Genomic DNA, 21,360 nt, shown 5'->3' with positions numbered 1-21,360 from the left:
ACTTCTCGGTGGGTACAGCGGGGAGGCCGGGACCCGCAGCTGGTAACTGAGAACTGGATGGCACCCTCCACTTTCCCGGGGTGGCGGGAAAGGCGCGCGGGTGCTGGGGCTCGCAGGGCTGGGGGCGCAGGGTGGGCAGCCTGGAATCGGAGGAGAAAGCCTCCGGGTGGTTGGTGAGGGAGCGGGGGAGGGGGGGCGACGCTAAGAGGTCTATAAGGGTAGGAAAAGTTCGCCCTCTCAGAGGGCTCTAGCCAAGAGCAGCTGGGTCTCGAGGCGGGGGCTGGGGGGCGGGGTGCAGCGGGGTGGGCTGCGGGCGGCGGAGCGGTCTTGGTCCTAGCCGTCCGGATTCCCGCGCACTCAGCGGCCCGGCGCAGCGTCTTCCGCTGGTTTCTTAAGCTCTTCGTCCGCCCCTATTCCCTCGGTTTCCGTTTACAGCCCACTCGGATGCCTGGAGCCGCTGATCTCTCGTCTAGGGGCTCACGGAAGCTTCAGCAGCGCCGAAGAAATAGCGGGAGGGTTTCCTTCGCCTGGGGGCTCTGGGGGCGCTGCGTTGGCTCAGGGTGCTGGGGGGACGGTGCTGTGGAGCGGCTGGGTTCCGAGCTATTTCCCAAAGTCGCCGGGGATTTGCGGCCACCAGGGGCCACCTAGTGGACAGCGAGCGTCGGAGCACCGGTGGCCGGGGGAAGCCGGAGTGCAGAGGCTTCATAAAAACGCGCAGCGCCTCGTGGGGGCAGTTTTCGGTAGAAAGTAAGCTCTGCATGAGCTTGGGATAGTCACCTTTTTCCTTGTCCACCGTCTGCTTTATGCTCTTCCAATGAGCGTATTCCTTTCTCGGATCGCCCTCCTTGGCGTTTTCCATCCTCCGTCGAAAAGGATGCCGCGGGAAAGGAACATTTGGATAATTTAACATTCATAAGTTGGCGTCTGGGGAAGGTTCACCTTTAAGCTAGTGAGACTTGAGCTTTCAAGTAAAATTCGCAAAATTAAGATTCCTCCCCCCAACCCCCGTCTTTCTTAAAGACGCCTCTCACCCCGCATAAGCTTCCTGTTCCACAAAACCTTGATGCACCTTTGGCTGGAGTCACTGGAGGTAAGAGTGTATAGGAGAATTTCAAAAGATGCGGCTGTTAACAGAAGTGAGAGAGAACTAGAGAACGGGCGAGGGAGAGAACTAGAACTTCCCCTCACGGGGAAGGGAGTGGCTTTAGACTAAAACCCAAAGTTGAGAAGCCCGTTTGTCGCCTGCTTTCCTTTCTCATCCCTGCTTCTGGTCCTTTATCGTGCTTGCAGTTAACAATATTGTTTTTTTTTTAATTTTTTAACTTTTTATTTTGTATTGGAGTAGAGTTCCAGAAAAACATCTATTCCTGCTTTATTGACTATACCAAAGCTTTTGACTGTGTGGATCACAATAAACTGTGGGAAATTCTGAAAGAGATGGGAATACCAGACCACCTGATCTGCCTCTTGAGAAACCTATATGCAGGTCAGGAAGCAACAGTTAGAACTGGACATGGAACAACAGACTGGTTCCAAATAGGAAAAGGAGTACGTCAAGGCTGTATATTATCACCCTGCTTTTTTAGCTTATATGCAGAGTACATCATGAGAAACACTGGACTGGAAGAAGCACAAGCTGGAATCAAGATTTCCAGGAGAAATATCAATAACCTCAGATATGCAAATGACACCACCCTTATGGCAGAAAGTGAAGAGGAACTAAAAAGCCTCTTGATGAAAGTGAAAGAGGAGAGTGAAAAAGTTGGCTTAAAGCTCATGATCTTGGAAAATTAGGATCATGGCATCTGGTCCCATCACTTCCTGGGAAATAGATGGGGAAACAGTGGAAACAGTGTCAGACTTTATTTTTTTGGGGCTCCAAAATCACTGCAGATGGTGACAGCGGCCATGAAATTAAAAGATGCTTACTCCTTGGAAGGAAAGTTATGACCAACCTAGATAGCATATTAAAAAGCAGAGATATTACTTTGCCAACAGAGGTCCGTCTAGTCAAGGCTATGGTTTTTCCTGTGGTCATGTATGGATGTGAGAGTTGGACTGTGAAGAAGGCTGAGTGCTGAAGTATTGATGCTTTTGAACTGTAGTGTTGGAGAAGACTCTTGAGGGTCCCTTGGACTGCAAGGAGATCCAACCAGTCCATTCTGAAGGAGATCAGCCCTGGGATTTCTTTGGAAGAATAACGCTAAAGCTGAAACTCCAGTACTTTGGCCACCTCATGGGAAGAGTTGACTCATTGGAAAAGACTCTAATGCTGGGAAGGATTGGGGGCAGGAGGAGAAGGGGATGACAGAGGATGAGATGGCTGGATGGCATCACTGACTCGATGGACGTGAGTTTGGGTGAATTCCGGGAGTTGGTGATGGACAGGGGGGCCTGGCGTGCTGCGATTCATGGGGTCGCAAAGAGTCAGACATGACTGAGCGACTGAACTGAACTGATAGCTTATTAACAATGTTGTGATAGTTTCAGGTGTACAGCAAAAGGACTCAGCCATACAGCAATACTATGTTCATACTGGAAATTTTGCTAAGTGAGATCTTACTTTAAGTGTCTTTGTCTCGTGCCAAAAAATAAGGGGGTGAAGGGAAACTTTTGGAGGTGATGTATTTGTGGCACAGACTGTGGTTTTACCAATGCATGCTGCTGTTGCTGCTTAGTCACTTCAGTCGGGTCCGACTCAGTGCGAGTCCATGGACGGTAGTCCCCCCAGGCTTCTCTGTCCATGAAATTCTCCAGGCAAGAATACTGGAGTGGGTAGCCATTCTTTTCTCCAGGGAATCTTTCTGACCCAGGGATGGAGCCCCCATCTCCTGTATTGCAGACAGATTCTTTACCCTTGGAATCCTGAGGGAAGCCCTGTATGTCAATCATACCTCAATTAAATGTTTCATAGCTCTTTTCGTGCCTAGCGCAGCCATGGCTCAGGGTCCAAGAAGCACCTGAAACCCGTAGCAGCTCCAAAACATTGGATGCTGGATAAACTGACTGGTGTGTTTGCCCCTCGTCCATCTACCGGCCCCCACAAGCTAAGGGAATGTCTCCCCCTAATCATTTTCCTAAGGAATAGACTTAAGTATGCCCTAACTGGAGATGAAGTAAAGAAGATGTGCATGCAGCATTTCATTAAGATCGATGGCAAAGTCCGCACAGACATAACCTACCCTGCTGGTTTTATGGATGTCATTAGCATTGATAAGACTAGAGAGAATTTTCGTTTGATCTATGACACCAAGGGTCGCTTTGCTGTTCATCGTATTACACCTGAGGAGGCCAAGTATAAATTGTGCAAAGTAAGAAAGATATTTGTGGGGACAAAAGGAATCCCTCATCTGGTAACCCATGATGCTCGTATCATCCGTTACCCTGATCCCCTCATCAAGGTGAATGATATCATTCAGATTGACTTGGAGACTAGCAAGATTACTGATTTCATCAAATTTGACACTGGTAACCTGTGCATGGTGACTGGAGGTGCTAACCTGGTGTGATTACAAACCGGGAGAGGCATCCAGGTTCTTTTGATGTAGTTCATGTGAAAGATGCGAACGGCAACAGCTTTGCCACACGGCTCTCAAACATTTTCATTATTGGCAAAGGCAACAAACCATGGATCTCTCTTCCCTGTGGAAAGGGTATTTGCCTTACCATTGCTGAGGAGAGAGATAAGAGATTGGCAGCCAAACAGAGCAGTGGATAAAATGATCTCTATGTGATGTGATTGGAAAAGTCTTTGTAATTAAAGATAATACCGAGTGATTAATAGCAAAAAAAAAAAAAAAAGTTTCATAAAAGTTACACTCACTGGTCTAAAAACTCTTTCCATATCAATAGTTTAAAATATGATTCTGTTGACAGAAATGAAGTTTCAGAGACCATATTAAAAAACCTTATTTAGAATTCTTGACTCAGGCAGTATCTTTCGGTAGGAGGGCGGTAGGGACTGTTTTCTCCACAAGTACTAGTATAGCTGCCTTAATCCGTATTAGTGAGTCATGAGCTGTGACGCCACGTTTGGTAGACAGAATAATGGCTTCGAAAGATGCCCACGTCCCGATCTGCAGAGCCTGTGACTGCGTTACCTTACATGGCAAAAAGGGACTTTATAGATATGATTATCTTAAAGATCTTCAGGATGAAAGATCACCCTGGGTTATCGGTAGGCCCAATGTAATCACAATTTGATGCTTGCTGCTGGCCATGAACTGAGGAGTGCAGGTGACTTCCAGAAACTAGAAAAAACAGAATCTCCTCTGGAGCCTTTGGGAAAAACGCAGCCCTGTTGACACCTTGACTTAAGACTTCTGACCTCTAGCACTGTAAGATGATAAATTCATGTTGTTTTAAGCCGTGAAGTTTGTGGTATTTTTTTCACAGAAGTAACTGGAAACTAATTTGCCCGAGTCTCTTCTTGAAGTCCTCTTTTCTCACAGTTGTGTATCAATCATATCCTTGGCTTTTTTAAATCTCAGTAACTTCAGTGCTTTCATACTCTCACTTTTAACAGCCCCTCCTCTGACCATCTCCTTCTGTTTTTCTAACTCATTTTCTCAATTACTATATCTGGATTCCTACAGTTTTGACCCCACAAGAGCCCTTAATTTTTAAATTTTACACCTTTTCATTTTTCTGTCTCATGTCTTCTCTTTACCCAACTTAAATTTCTTGTTTAATTATTATTTAAAAAATTTATTTTTGGCTGTGCTGGGTCTTCATGGCTTTAAGTGGGCTTTCTCTAGTTGAGGCAACCCTAACCGTAACCGTAACCCTAACCCTGATTTTCTTGGCGGGGGGTACTCTTCATTGTGGTGTATCAGGGTGGCTTCTCTTGCTGCAGAGCACAGGCTCTAAGGCTTGCAAGTTTCAGTTGTTGCAGCTTGAAGGCTCTGCAGTTGGTGTGCTCAGGCTTAGTTGCTCCAAGGCGTGTGGAATCTTCCTGGACCAGGGAATGAACCCATGTCCCTTGCATTTACAGATGCATTCTTGTCCATTGTGCCACCAGAGAAGTCCTGTGTTTAATGATCATATCTGCACTCTTGCATAAGGCTTCCACATCTTTGCCCCTTTACCATCTTGTTCTACTTGGTGAAACCACAACCCCCTTTAAGTTCATCTCTCTAATGCACACACTTGCCAGCCAGAAAAGCCTAAAGAAAAATATAACACCATGCTCACTGACCTGCTTTTAAATTCATAATTACCAACTCTAAGTCCTTATCAGACTTAAATTGAAGAAAGTAGGGAAAACCACTAGACCATTCAGGTATGACCTAAATCAAATTCCTTATGATTATACAGTGGAAGTGAGAAATAGATTTAAGGGACTAGATCTGATATATAGAGTGCCTGATGAACTATGGACGGAAGTTCATGACACTGTACAGGAGACAGGGATCAAGACTATCCCCATGGAAAAGAAATGCAAAAAAGCAAAATGGCTGTCTGGGGAGGCCTTACAAATAGCTGTGAAAAGAAGAGAAGCAAAAAGCAAAGGAGAAAAGGAAAGAAATAAGCATCTGAATGCAGAGTTCCAAAGAATAGGAAGAAGAGATAAGAAAGCCTTCTTCAGCGATCAATGCAAAGAAATAGAGGAAAACAACAGAATGGGAAAGACTAGAGATCTCTTCAAGAAAAGTAGAGATACAAGGGAACATTTCATGCAAAGATGGGCTCGATAAAGGACAGAAATGGTATGGACCTAACAGAAGCAGAAGATATTAAGAAGAGGTGGCAAGAAAACACAGAACTGTACAAAAAAGATCTTCATGACCCAGATAATCACGATGGTGAGATCACTCACCTAGAGCCAGACATCCTGGAATGTGAAGTCAAGTGGGCCTTCATCACTACGAACAAAGCTAGTGGAGGTGATGGAATTTCAGTTGAGCTATTTCAAATCCTGGAAGATGATGCTGTGAAAGTGCTGCACTCAATATGCCAGCAAATTTGGAAAACTCAGCAGTGGCCACAGGACTGGAAAAGGTCAGTTTTCATTCCAATCCCAAAGAAAGGCAATGCCAAAGAATGCTCAAACTACTGCACAATTGCACTAATCTCCCACGCTAGTAAAGTAATGCTCAAAATTCTCCAAGCCAGGCTTCAGCAATACATGAACTGTGAACTTCCAGATGTTCAAGCTGGTTTTAGAAAGGCAGAGGAACCAGAGATCAAATTGCCAATATCTGCTGGATCATGGAAAAAGCAAGAGAGTTCCAGAAAAACATCTATTTCTGCTTTATTGACTACGCCAAAGCCTTTGACTGTGTGGATGACAATCAGCTGTGGAAAATTCTTCAAGAGATGGGAATACCAGACCACCTGACCTGCCTCTTGAGAAACCTATATGCATGTCAGGAAGCAACAGTTAGAACTGGACATGGAACAACAGACTGGTTCCAAATAGGAAAAGGAGTACGTCAAGGCTGTATATTGTCACCCTGCTTATTTAACTTATATGCAGAGTACATCATGAGAAATGCTGGGCTGGAAGAAACACAAGCTGGAATCAAGATTGCCGGGAGAAATATCAATAACCTCAGATATGCAGATGCCACCACCCTTATGGCAGAAAGTGAAGAGGAACTCAAAAGCCTCTTGATGAAAGTGAAAGAGGAGAGTGAAAAAGCTCAACATTCAGAAAACTAAGATCATGGCATCTGGTCCCATCATTTAATGGGAAATAGATGGGGAAACAGTGGAAACAGTGTCAGACTTTATTTTTGGGGGCTCCAAAATCACTGCAGATGGTGATTGCAGCCATGAAATTAAAAGACGCTTACTCCTTGGAAGAAAAGTTATGACCAACCTAGATAGCATATTAAAAAGCAGAGATATTACTTTGCCAACAAAGGTCCATCTAGTCAGGGCTATGGTTTTTCCAGTGGTCATGTATGGATGTGAGAGTTGGACTGTGAAGAAAGCTGAGCGCCGAAGTATTGATGCTTTTGAACTGTGGTATTGGAGAAGACTCTTGAGAGTCCCTTGGACTGCAAGGAGATCCAACCAGCACATTCTAAAGGAGGTCGGTCCTGGGTGTTCTTTGGAAGGACAGATGCTAAAGCTGAAACTCCAATACTTTGGCCATCTCATGCGAAGAGTTGACTCATTGGAAAAGACCTGATGCTGGGAAGGATTGAGGGCAGGAGGAGAAGGGGATGACAGAGGATGAGATGGCTGGATGGCATCACCGACTCGATGGACATGAGTTTGGGTGAACTCCGGGAGTTGGTGATGGACAAGGAGGCCTGGCGTGCTGCAATTCATGGGGTTGCAAAGAGTCGGACATAACTGAGCGACTGAACTGAACTGAAGTCCTTATCTTACTTGGCCTCACTGTAGCATTTGACTCAGCTGATTACTTTTCCCCCCTTGAAATACTTTTACTTGGCTGAATATTTGTGTACCAACTTCCCCTGACTTTTCTGATGGCTCTTGAATTCAATCTCCTCTGCTGATTCCTCTTTATCTAACTGCCAATGGGTTGAAATACATCAAACAGGTGAAAATTCATAATGATATTATAAAGAACTCATTTAAAAAAGTTGGAAGTTTTTAGCACACCAAATAATTATTAGGAAACTGGTGAAAGTGTGAAAGTGTTAGTCGCTCAGTCATGTCTGACTCTGCGAACCCATAGACTGTAGTCCGCCAGGCTCCTCTCTCCCAGGTGAGAATACTGGAGTGGGTTGCCATTTCCTTCTCCAGGGATCAAACCTGGGTCTCCCACATTGCAGGCCGATTCTTTACTGTCTGAGCCACCAGGCAAGCCCCTTAGAAAACTGGTAGATAAATGTTTATCCTGATTTCTCTTCTCAAGCCAAGTTTCAGGGTAAGCAAATAGTTGATAAGAAAGTGTTCCTTCTTTTATAAGAAGTCCCACTAGTAAAAGTAGAATGTTAGAATTACAATATTGCCATTTTGTAATTCTTAATAAAATAATGGAGCTAGACAATATCAATCAATGGCTCCTAAAGCCATCATGTGAAAGTCTGATGGAGAACTTTGTAATAAATGGGTTGGCCTGAAATTGCTAATCAATTTTAACTTTATCCAAAGGGTACAACTGGACAAAATGTACCTTTTAAAGTGACACAATAGGTGTGCATGTATGCTCAGTCATGTCCAATTGTTTGTGACCCCATGGACTGTAACCTGCCAGGCTCCTCTGTCCATGGGATTTCCCAGACAAGAATGCTGGAGTGGGTTGCCATTTTCTCTCCAGGGTATCTTCCCAATTCGGGGATTGAACTCATATCTTCTGCATTGGCAGGTGAGGATTCTTTACCCCTGAGTCACCTGAGAATCCATAGTAGGTATATGCGGCACTATCTATTAGATATTTTTGCCAAAAAAACTCAGACTCAAGCCTGAATTGAATCCAGATTCAGTTCTAACTACTAATTTAGAAAGTGGCATTTTGGGTATGTAGTTAAATAAGTCAAGAATGTTGGAGTGTTTCATAGGAAATTATGATGGAATTTCTTCCATAAATGTCACAGAGAAAGAAAAAAGGTGTTACAGGTGTAAAGAGAGGGGGACAGAGTTAAGAAACACATTGCCTGTCTTCAGCTGGGCTCTCTAGAAAGTAAAGGCTAAAGCCGGAGTTTAGATGCCAACAGCCCCTTTGGGTTGTGCAAGCTCTGGTGATTAGGAGGGAAGAAAAGACAGGAGAAGGAAGACAGTACACAGCGTGATGGGATGTGCTGCCTCTGCCTTCGCGTGAGTGGGGAAGACACAGCAGATGACCCAGCACGGTGGGACTCGACTAGTTCTCCAGCTGGAGTTGGGGAGAAACCACACCTTGGAAGGTCTGCTGAAGAATGAAGAGGAAGTTTATTTGCCAGGTTCCCTGATGTCTCTGTTTTTCACTGGTCAAATTTCCCCTTTCAGGAGCCTAACTCTTGCTCTTGGGTTGTTTCTTCTGTCTCTCAGGCTTTTCAGGATGTTAGATCCCATACTTGGTGGGCTGGTGTTTCACCCAAAACCCAAAGTGGCACACTAACTAAGAAGGAGAAAGGAAGGTAGTTGAGGGCATCTAAAAAGATGCTTAAGTTTGTGTCTTAAAACTGTTTATCCCTTTTCCCATGTAGTTCCACTCATACCTTCCCAATATACGCAGCTCTCAAACCACAGTATGGGGATTCCCTTTTCTTCCTTGGGAACAAACAAAAATGTCCTCACTCTATTTCAGGAGAGGTTCAGGTTCAACTAGCCATAGATTCTTCATGATCTCCTAGAAGAGGAATGCCAATGCTAAGTCCCTTCAGTCGTGTCCGGCTCTGTGCGACCCCATAGACTGCAGCCCACCAGGCTCCGCCATCCCTGGGATTCTCCAGGCAAGAATACTGGAGTGGGTTGCCATTTCCTTTTCCAATGCATGAAAGAGAAAAGTGAAAGTGAAGTCGCTCAGTCGTGTCCGACTCTTATCGACCCCATGGACTGCAGCCTACCAGGCTCCTCTGTCCATGGATTTTCCAGGCAAGAGTACTGGAGTGGGGTGCCATTGTGAAGGCAGGAGTTAAAACAGATACCATTTCCCACTTCTATGGCTAATCTCAAGGCTGTCAAACAGTTTCTCAATATTGCCACCAGGTGGCGCCATTGGACCGGGCCGGTTTCCTCACGCCTTGAATAAGGATGGTGGATACATAACCAAATATGTTATGAGATAATTGGTATAAGGAAACTTTGTAAAATGTTTCCAGTTAAAAGTATACTAATTAGTAAAGTGTTGTTACGAAAGTGCCTGCTTTCAGAATTTTTAGGTTTGTGGTGGCGTGAGGCAGAAACAAAATACATTAACATTTTATTGAGTTTAAATGATTTCTTTTCATATCATGTCAATAGCACTTAGAAGATTATGTGTCTTTCCCTGTGCTAGGCCTTGGAGCTACAAAAACAAGACATCAAAGCACTCATAAGCCAGTCAAGAAGAAAACACATGCAAAGGCGATTACAGTATAGTCTGCCCAATATAAAGAAAAAATTTTAAATAGATGCTGGAAGGTGGAGAAGGACCCAGCTTCAGGGAGAACACTCCAGGAAGATTCTCAGGTCAGATGACATCTGAATTGATCATATAATTAAGGAGAACAGCATAGCAAAGGCACAAAGGCACAGAGTGATGTGGATGGGTAGGTGACCTCCTATGAAAAATTCAACATTTTAGGGAGCATAAGGACACAGGCTGGGAATGGAGGAGGACAAAGATGGGGACTGAGACAAAAGTCCAATCACTAAGAGCCTTGTGTGCTGTGTTAAGCAGCGGTGCCCACAGGGGCAGGCAGACAATGTTTACAAGGAAGGGAGCAGGCTGACATTTTACACTTATCTGTAGGAAGGGTCTTTGAAAGAATAGGCTCTCTCCCATTTGTTTTTGAAACATACTGCCCTCTCTGTCTGTCTTTTACCACTTTTATTTGTGACACAAATCCAGAGCAATAGTCCTCCCCTCATTCACAGGCCCTGAAATACTGTATGCTGAAAAAGCAACTGATATTTGGCTCCAGAGCCAGGCAGGAAACAGGAACTAGAGGCAAAGAGCAAAGTGGAAATCCCCTGTTCTAAAAGTGCACTGCTTTGGGAAATTGTTGTCACGAAGTAACACAAGTGTTCTTGGGACCCTTTTACTTTTTTCCAGAAAGGCAGAATAGTCAGGGATGCCTCAATGTGTGATGTCTTCTTTAAGTTAATGGGAACCATGGAAATATTTTAAGCAGAAGGGAGACATGGTCAAATTCACATCAGAAAAATTACGGTGGCATTTCTAAGGAGAGTGGATTGGAAGAAACAATAGGAGAAGCATGGACAGTTGTTAGAGACTTATTGAATAGTCTAGGTGACTGGTTATATAGATTGGAATTTGAGCAATAGTGAGGGAAGGAGAGAAGCCAAAGTTGTACATACCACATAAAATATTCAGGCCTTGGTGATGAACTGATGTAATTTGATATAATCAGGTTTATATCTATCATTTTGCTGTTTGTCTATTTGGCCCATAAGTTTTATGTTCCATTTCTCTCCATTTCTTATCTTCCTCTGGAATACTCAGATTCTTTTAATTTTCCATTGTTTTCTTTATTGACTTGTTGTTCAGTCACTAAGTCTTTTATTTTATTTTATTTTTAAACTTTACATAATTGTATTAGTTTTGCCAAATATCAAAATGAATCTGCCACAGGTATACATGTGTTCCCCATCCTGAACCCTCCTCCCTCCTCCCTCCCCATACCATCCCTCTGGGTCGTCCCAGTGCACTAGCCCCAAGCATCCAGTATCGTGCATCGAACCTGGACTGGCATCTCATTTCATACATGATATTTTACATGTTTCAATGCCATTCTCCCAAATCTTCCCACCCTCTCCCTCTCCCACAGAGTCCATAAGACTGTTCTATACATTAGTGTCTCTTTTGCTGTCTCGTACACAGGGTTATTGTTACCATCTTTCTAAATTCCATATATATGCATTAGTATACTGTATTGGTGTTTTTCCTTCTGGCTTAATTCACTGTGTATAATAGGCTCCAGTTTCATCCACCTCATTAGAACTGCTTCAAATGTATTCTTTTTAATGGCTGAGTAATACTCCATTGTGTATATGTACCACAGCTTTCTTATCCATTCATCTGCTGATGGACATCTAGGTTGCTTCCATGTCCTGGCTATTATAAACAGTGCTGCGATGAACATTGGGGTACACGTGTCTCTTTCCCTTCTGGTTTCCTCAGTGTGTATGCCTAGCAGTGGGATTGCTGGATCATAAGGCAGTTCTATTTCCAGTTTTTTAAGGAATCTCCACACTGTTCTCCATAGTGGCTGTACTAGTTTGCATTCCCACCAACAGTGTAAGAGGGTTCCCTTTTCTCCACACCCTCTCCAGCATTTATTATTTGTTGACTTTTGGATCGCAGCCATTCTGACTGGTGTGAAATGGTACCTCATAGTGGTTTTGATTTGCATTTCTCTGATAATGAGTGAAGTCACTAAGTCTTGTCTGACTCTTTGAGACCTCATGGACTGCAGCACGCCAGGCTTCCCTGTTCTTTACCATCTCCTGGAGTTTGCTCAAACTCATGTCCATTGAGTCGTGATTTATTGGCTATGAGATATTTTTCAGTGCAGTTCAGTTCAGTTGCTCAGTCGTGTCCGACTCTTTACGACTCTGTGAACCGCAGCACACCAGGCCTCCCTGTCCATCACCAACTCCCGGAGTTCACCTAAACTCATATCCATTGAGTCGGTGATGTCATCCAACCATCTCATCTTCTGTTGTCCCTTTCTTCTCCTGTCCTCAATCTTTCCTCGCATCAGGGTCTTTTCAAATGAGTCAGCCCTTTGCATCAGGTGGCCAAAGTATTGAAGTTTCAGCTTCAACATCAGTCCTTCCAATGAACACCCAGGACTGATTTCCTTTAGGATGGAGTGGTTGGATCTCCTTGCAGTCCAAGGGACTCTCAAGAGTCTTCTTCAACACCACAGTTCAAAAGCATCAATTCTTCGGCACTCAGCCCTCTTCACAGTCCAACTCTCACATCCATACATGACTATAGGAAAAACCATAGCCTTGACTAGATGAATCTTTGTTGACAAAGTAATGTCTCTGCTTTTTAATACGCTCTCTATGTTTGGTCATAACTTTCCTTCCAAGGAGTAAGCGTCTTTTAATTTCATGGCCGCTGTCACCATCTGCAGTGATTTTGGAGCCCCAAAAAATAAAGTCAGCCACTTGTTTTCACTGTTTCCCCATCTATTTGGCATGAAGTGATGGGACTGGATGCCATGATCTTCATTTTCTGAATGCTGAGCTTTAAGTCAAACTTTTCACTCTCCTCTTTCACTTCATCAACAGGCTTTTAGTTCTTCTTCACTTTCTGCCATAAGGGTGGTGTCATCTGCATATCTGAGGTTATTGATATTTCTCCCGGCAATCTTGATTCCAGCTTGTGCTTCATCCAGCCCAGCATTTCTCATGATGTACTCTGCATATAAGTTAAATAAGCAGGGTGATAATATACAGCCTTGACGTACTCCTTTTCCTATTTGGAACCAGTCTGTTGCTCCATGTCCAGTTCTAACTGTTGCTTCCTGACCTGCATACAGATTTCTCAAGAGGCAGATCCGGTGGTCTGGTAGTCCCATCTCTTTCAGAATTTCCCACAGTTTATTGTGATCCACACAGTCAAAGGCTTTGGCATAGTCAATAAAGCAGAAATAAGATGTTTTTCTGGAACTCTCTTGCTTTTTCCATGATCCAGTGGATTTTGGCAATTTGATCTCTGGTTCCTCTGCCTTTTCTAAAACCAGCTTGAACATCTGGAAGTTCACAGTTGACGTATTGCTGAAGCCTGGCTTGGAAAATTTTAAGCATTACTTTACTAGCGTGTGAGATGAGTGCAATTGTGCGGTAGTTTGAGCATTCTTTGGCATTGCCTTTCTTTGGGATTGGAATGAAAACTGACCTTTTCCAGTCCTGTGGCCACTGCTGAGTTTCCCAAATTTGCTGGCATATTGAATGCAGCACTTTCACAGCATCATCTTCCAGGATATGAAATAGCTCCACTGGAATTCCATCACCTCCACTAGCTTTATTTGTAGTGATGCCTCCTAAGGCCCACTTGACTTCACATTCCAGAATGTCTGGCTCTAGGTGAGTGATCACACCATCGTGATTATCTGGGTCATGAAGATCTTTTTTGTACAGTTCTTCTGTGTATTCTTGCCACCTCTTCTTAATATCTTCTGCTTCTGTTAGGTCCGTACCACTTCTGTCCTTTATTGAACCCATCTTTGCATGAAATGTTCCCTTGGTATCTTGGGAATCTTCTTGAAGCGATCTCTAGTCTTTCCCATTCTATTGTTTTCCTCTATTTCTTTGCATTGATCGAGTTGGCTCAACTCATGTCCATTGAGTCATGACTTATTGGCTATACGTTATTTTTACAATATATTATATGTTGGTTATTACAGATTATTGGTTATATATTAAATTGTATATTGGTTATTATGTACGTTATATATTTTTAGTGATTACACTAGGGATGAAAACATTCAAACTGGACTTGCTGCTGCTGCTGCTGCTGTCGCTTCAGTCGTATCCGACTCTGTGAGACCCCATAGATGGCAGCCCACCAGGCTCCCCCGTCCCTGAGATTCTCCAGGCAAGAACACTGCAGTGGGTTGCCATTTCCTTCTCCAAAACTGGACTTATTTAATCTCATATATATTATTGATTTTACCATTTTCCTTTTCTCTATCAATATCTGGGTCATCTGTGGATTTAGATTTTTCCACTTAATTCTGGATATTTTCTTGCTTGGTTACATATAAATTGTGTACCAAATGGCATGAATAAAAATGTAGATAGAGCCCCCACCGGAGAAGGTGTCTCCCTCTCCTCTTTTGTTTAATCACTAAGGAGAGGGAATGAGGGCTTATCAGGGTTTGTGGAAAATTGAAGCTGGGTTGCAGTTTGCCTGTGTCCCATTTTCTCAGAAGGAACCATTCTGTCCTTTACAGCAGGGGTCCCCAACCTCCATAACCTACTGTCTGATCTGAGGTGGAACTGATGTAATCATGATAGAAGTAAACTACACAATCAGTGCAACATGCTTGAATCATCCGGAAACTGTCAAACCCCTGTCCCTTTCCATGGAAAAGTTGTCTTCTACAAAACTGCTCCCTCGTGCCAAAAAGGTTGGAGACTGCTGCTTTATAGAAAGAGCCATGCTAGTCTTCATCTGCAGCCCTGAAGGCCAAAGGAGATCCGGGACTGTCGGCTCTCCCCAAGTTTTCTCTGCAACCCCAGCTCCTCCTGCTCTGCGCAGCTCCTAACGCACCTGGAGGGAGACCCTCCTACCCCAGGGCTAGTGTTACCCCTTTGTTTTAGAGTAGCCATCACAGATGAATCCCCAGCAAAATTCTTGTTTATGATCTATTTATTAAAAATTTTTTGTTAAGGTATGATTGACATGTAAAAATCCAAACACATTTACTATATACAACTTGATGGGTTTTGGGCTAAGTATAAATCTGTGAAACCCACCATCAAGTCCATAAACATGTATCACTTCCCAAAGTTTTTTCTTGCCCTCTTTATTATTACTATCATCATCATTTGGGGAGGATGAGAATAATTTTATAAGGTGTACATTCTTAGGAAATTTTAAGCATGCCTTGTAGTGTTGTTAGTTACTATGCTGTGTAGTAGATCTTGAGAATTTATTGATCTTGCATGACTAGAACTTTGTACCCTTTGACCATCACCTCCTTATTTCCCCTTCTGCCACCCCCTGGCAAACTCCATTCTACTATCTGCTTCTATGATTTGACCATTTTTGGATTCCACAAGTGAGATCATAGAGTATTTGTCTTCCTGTGTCTGGCTTGTTTCACTTAACTTTCATGTTGTCACAGATGGCAGGGTTTCATTTTTTTTTTTTTAAAGCTGAATAGTAGTCCATGTATGTATACATGACATTTCCTTTAGTCATCTGCTGATAGACACTTAGGTTATATCCATCTCTTGGTTGGGAAGATCCCCTGGAGAAGGGAATGGCTACCCACTCCAGGATTCTGGCCTGGAGAGTTCCATGGATTGTATAGTCACAAAGAGCTGGACACAACTGAGCGACTTTCACTCACTATATCTTGGTTACTGTGAATAATGCACTGAACACAGAAGTGTCTCTTCAAGATCCTAACCTGGATTGTTTTTTTTTCATAAATACCCAGAATTGGAATAGCTGGATCATACAACCATTCTATTTTTAATTTTTTGAGGATCCTCCAGTCTGTTTTTCATTGCTATAGACTTGTCTTTTAGAACAGCTTTTGCTGCATCCTATAAGTTTTCATGTCTTGTGCTTCTAGTTTTGTTTGTCTCAAGATATTTTTTGACTTTTGATGTCTTCTTTGACCCAATGCTGTTCAGGAGTATGTGGTTTAATTTTCACAAATTTGTTAACTTTCCACTTTTCCTCTTATTATTGTTTTCTAGTTTCTCAGCATGTTGGTCAGAAAGGATACTTGATATGATTTCATTTGTAAATTTAATACTTGTTTTGTGGCCTAACATATATGATTTGTCTTGGAGAATATACTGTGTTGAACTTGCGAAGAACTTGGATTCTGCTGCTTTTGGAGAAAATGTCTTTTATATGTCAGTTTGGTACATTGGGTCTAGAGTGTTGTTCAAGTCCCCTTTTCCTTATTGATTTTGTGTCTGATCTATTGATTGTTGAAAGTGGGGGTATTGAAGTCCCTTACTGTTATTGTATTGCTATGTATATCTCTCTTCATTCTGTTCATATTTACTTCATACATTTAGGTGCTTCTACACTGACTCGATGGACGTGAGTCTGAGTGAACTCTGGGAGTTGGTGATGGACAGGGAGGCCTGGCGTGCTGCGATTCATGGGGTTGCAAAGAGTCGGACACGACTGAGCGACTGATCTGATCTGACACTGGGTACATATACAGTTATAGTTGTTATGTCCTCTTGCTGAATTGACCCTTTTTTCATTATATAATGACCTTCTTTGCTCTGTTTTGTCTGCTACAAATATAACAACCCCTCCTCTCTTCTGGTTATCATTTATGTTGAATATCTTCATCCATCTCTTTGCTTTCATCCTATGTGTCCTGAAGCTAAAACTTATAGGCACATATAGTTGGATCTTATTTTTAAAATTCATTCAGCCACTCTGTCTTTTGATTGGGGAATTTAATCCATTTGCATTTAAAGTAATTACTGATAGGTAAAGGCTTAGTATTGCCACTTTATTAATTATTTTCTGACTATTTGGTAGTTCTGTTCCTCTCTAACTTTCTTGCTGTCTTCCTTTGTGATTTGATGATTATTTTTTTCTCGTGGTATGCTTTTATTCCTGTCTCTATGTTTTGTGTGTCTCCCACAGGTTTTTCCTTTGTGATTTTCCATGAAGCTTATTCAAAACATCTTATAGTTATAACAGTCTATTTTAAGCTTATAATACTTTTTTTAGATAGAAATAATTTATAAACTGTAGAGAAAATCCTCAAATATCTTAAACTTCCTCTCTTCCTTCTTAAAGGAGTCAAAGAGGTCAGTGTAATGGCTGGTTGGTCATCTAAACAGGAATTTGGAGGTCCCAGGCTCTCAGGTCAGGGTGGCTGGAACTGTCTAACACCTCTTATGGACTTAGAGTGGTTATGTCTGACCCTAGATATGAACTAATCCCTGGCCTTCTTCTCCATCTTCATCATAAAGAGGATTCCTCACATTTGCTCTAAATCATGAGAGTTGTGCCCTTGATTAAAAGATGTCATTAGAGGCTTTTTGGTAGCTGCCCCATTTCTTGCCAACTTTAAAAGCTCTTCCTAAGAAGACAGCTTCTTATTTAGGATGGCAAACAGAGGATTCATGTTTGTCTCTTCTCGTTGCTTCCTTAAACTAATAGCAAATAATAAAAATTCAAATCAAAGTAAAGATAATAGGATGGAGGTATCAACAGATGAGATATGTCAATTACTATTGCAAGTTGGGAAAATAAGAGAGGAAGAATTTGCAACCCAAGGTGCGAAAACGCAGTGATATAGTGAGTCTTCTGCCATGGCAACCCCCCAGGCTGTGCCCTTGTTAGCAGGTAGAGAGGGGTGCTGAAGCTACAGTGTGTACTAAGAGTCTGCCTATAAAAGCCTGTGCCCACTGTCTTCATACTCTCTCTCTTATGTCTCCATTTGAGAGCAGGTAGCTGGAATTTACCTTCCGAATAAAAGCTGGGAGGTTTTTTTCCCTAAAGAACTTGAACATGCAAGGAAAACTGGGGGCCTCTAGCATATGTGCTGATGCTTTTCAGTTATGTTTTGCATCATTCCTTCTAAAATCTTGTTAATGGATAAACTCTGCTATATATACAGAGCTTTTTACTTAGAATTTCTGTTCAGGAGCAAACTAGTGGTAAAATGATTTCAAAGCTGTACTTTTATAGCCAAACAAATATGAATTATTGTCAACAAAATCGAAGACTTTTCAGACGTTCAATGGCTCAGGTATTTTTCTTCTCCTGCACTATTTCTGGAGAAGTTTCTTGAAGATGTTCTAGAAGGAAGTGGAGATGAGATACATGGAGGCAGAATATGTAGGCTATGAGGGGGTAGATGGAACTCAGAAAAAACCAAGAGTATTTAGAAACTCCCTGGGGAAAAAAAAAGCCACACCCTGAAGCCAAGGTCCAAATATGAAGCAAATAAACAGACAAAATTGCTGATGATCTTGAAGAATGAATAGCCTGTAAGAAGGGAGGATCCATTAGATCTGAACTTTGGAATCATTTGGAAATGGGAGAAGGAAATGGAATCCCAGGACATTATGTGGCCCCGTAGTGATCAGTATTACATAGACTAACAATATAAACGTTCCTTATTTATTTTTAACTTATTTATATATTTTTTTTGTGCAGCTTGTGGGATCTTAGTTCCCTGACCTGAGCCCTTGGCAGTGAAAGTGTGGAGTCCTAACTACTGGACCGTGTGAGAATTCCCTGTTTTCAATTTTTAAAATCAACATGTAGACAAAGCACAGCTTTAAACATGGTAGAGATGGTGTTGGACAGCCCTTAGCAAGAAACCCCTTGGGTAGCAGCAGAACTCTTATGGGTTCTTAAAGAGATGAAATCTGACCAGGAAGGATAGTAAGTCTGTGTAATAGTCACGTGGAAGTTTCTTTGTCTTGTAGGGAAGGGGCTGGAGTTAGGATATTGATGATGTGTTTCTGGCATTAGTGGGAAATAGAAGCCTGCAGGTGAGAAAATTCAAGATTCCTCTGAAGTGGTGTGGCCCTCACACGTTCTTTAGAGATAAGAAAGGCCCTGGGGAGCTGGGTTCTTGCTCCCATCTGCTGTATACTTTGCCCCAAAAGCTGGACCATATTCTTTATCAGAGTTAAGAAATGCTTACTGTCATAGTAAATAATGTCTAAGTATTTTATTTTTGCTGATCTACTAACCAATGGGGTTTTTGATTCCTTGCAATAAAAAATTTCATGTCAAATATTAAACACTGGAACTTCCCTGATGGTCAAATGACTAAGACTCTGAGCTCATAATGCAGGGGCCCAGGGTCGATCCCTAGTCGGGGAACTAGATCCCACACACCTCAACCAAGACCTGGCATGGCCAAATATGTAAAAGTAAATAATAAATATTAAACATTATCAAGTCACTAAAAGTTGTCCTTTGAAGAAATGTACTCATTACCCAAATAGTACGTGTTCATCATAAAATTGGAAAATGCATGTAGAGAAAAAAAAATTCACTTATAATCTACTCCTGTAGACTCACTTCTTTCCACTGCTGTTTGTTGATCACTATGGAGAGCTTATTAAGAATCTACATTTCTGGTCTCTAATCTAGAGCTGCTGGGTTAAAGTTTCCCAATATGAAGCCTGAGAATCTGTGTTTTAAAAATTCTGGTGCAGCAAGGTCACTAATTTGAAACCACAAATCTAGATAGAACCACTGTTAACATTTGGTAGATTCTACCATTTTCTCTGTTTGTAAGTAATTTTATTTATTTTTATAAAAATTTGAGATACTATTGTGTTGTACCACAGAACCTCAGTCCCAATTAAGCCAAGTTTATTGTTTCATAACCGAAAATCCCAAGGTTGGTTCTAACTTGGAGAACTACTCAGTCCAGGGCATCTGATACCCTTACCATCTTGAGAACTACTCAATCCAGGGCATCTGATACCCTTACCATCTTGAACTTTTTTTGAAAGTTCAGGTCCTTTTCTCCCTTAATGACTCAAGGAAGAAAAAGTACAGAAATTGTTCTCATTAGTCCATCTTTGATGATGTGCCAAGTGAACGAGGAACTTAAACTTTGGCCTGAGTCACTTCTTTGGCCTACATGGGTTGGAGTCAGCACCACTGGAAACACACGGAGTTGTTTTCATACGAGAAAGGGAAATTCTGTTAGTGGAAGAAAGCAGGGATGGACATGTGCTAATAGGACGAAAGCAACGTTTATGCAACACACTCCGCAGATGGTACTGCTTCCTGCTGCTTCCACCTAATATTGTGTACTCATCACTTTTTCATGTCATCCAGTATTCTTTGAAAATTTGATATCTTAGTACCACTTAATACTCTACTTAATATGAACAGTGTTGGTTATCTATTGCTGCAGTATGAATTAACCCAGAATTTAGCAGCTTAAAACAACAAACTTGTCATCTCACAAAGTGTCTGAGGGCTTCCCTGGTGGCTCAGTGGTAAAGAATCTACCTGTAATGCAGGAGACTTGGGTTCGATCCCTGGGTTGGGAAGATCCCCTGGAGGAGAGCAAGGCAACCCACTCCGGTATTCTTGCCTGGAGAATCCCATGGACAGAGGAGCCTGGCAAGCTACAGTCCATGGGGTCACACAGAGTCAGACACAACTGAAGCGACCAAGCAGCAGCAGCAGTGGAGTGTCTGAATGTCAGAAATCCTTGAGTGGCTTAGTTGGGTAGTTCTGGCCCACCGTCTATCGGGAGGCTGCAGGCAAGCTGTGAGCTGCAGCTCCAGCCCTCGAGGACTTGACTGGAGGCTCCTTTTCCAAGCTCAGTCACATGGCTATTGGCCACAGAGTGACCTAAAAGAGAGAGGAAAGTGCAGAGAAAGACAAGTAATGCACCCTTACCTGGACTCTCCCTCTTTCCTTGTCTCATTCTCAGATCACGTGCTCCTGCTTCTGGCATAATCTCTGAGATAGACTCCTTGTGCCTGGTGCTTAACTCAAGGTCTGATTTCAAGAGCTGCTGCTGCCACTAAGTCGCTTCAGTCGTGTCTGACTCTGTGCGACCCCATAGATGGCAGCCCACCAGGCTCCTCTGTCCCTGGGATTCTCCAGGCAGGAATACTGGAGTGGGTTGCCATTTCCTTCTCCAGATTTCAAGAGAATACTAAATAAGTCAGCAGGGTTTTATAATTACATAGCAATCATCCTGTTGAATTAAACTGTGAAGTCCCAGGAAAGACCAAGAACTCTGCTATTCTGTGAAATAGGCGGGACATGGTGTACATTCTTTCTCTTACTGTGCTTTTTTGATTAAGAACCATCACTTCCTTGTTTCCTTTACTAAACACATTACAGCAAGCTGCCTAATAAATGCTACTAGAAAACTTTGCTTTTCAGATAGGAGGTTTTTAAAGCTACGTATTAAAAAATTTGCAAGGTTTTTTTTTTCCTCCAAGGAAAAGTAAGTAGCTTAGATCTACCGTATGTAGCATCTTCTCTTGAGAAATCAAGGCCTCTAGCTCCTTTGGCAGGCAGGGTCACTAGTGAAAGTAAACAAGGAGGGTTCACCCTGACTGCAGTCC

At 42.6% G+C, this 21,360-nt stretch overlaps 1 long non-coding RNA gene and 1 pseudogene across 2 annotated transcripts; both read left to right on the top strand.

Annotated features, from left to right (window-relative positions):
* The first annotated feature begins 2,922 nt into the window (after positions 1-2,922).
* LOC147350291 (small ribosomal subunit protein eS4, X isoform-like) lies at positions 2,923-4,527 on the top strand (annotated as a pseudogene). Its single transcript, XR_015148705.1, has one exon. The product of XR_015148705.1 is annotated as a small ribosomal subunit protein eS4, X isoform-like (transcript).
* An 11,817-nt stretch (positions 4,528-16,344) lies between these two features.
* LOC147350290 (uncharacterized) lies at positions 16,345-19,223 on the top strand. The gene is made up of 2 exons (XR_015148704.1): positions 16,345-16,484; positions 18,458-19,223. It is a non-coding gene; the product is annotated as an uncharacterized LOC147350290 (long non-coding RNA).
* The last annotated feature ends 2,137 nt before the right edge of the window (positions 19,224-21,360 follow it).

Source organism: Bos grunniens, chromosome 20, assembly GCF_055505025.1.
Source record: "Bos grunniens cultivar Pamir isolate PY7600 chromosome 20, Bosgru_T2T1.0, whole genome shotgun sequence".
Classification (NCBI taxonomy): Eukaryota; Metazoa; Chordata; class Mammalia; order Artiodactyla; family Bovidae; genus Bos; species Bos grunniens.
This window is presented reverse-complemented; position numbering and strand designations above follow the sequence as displayed.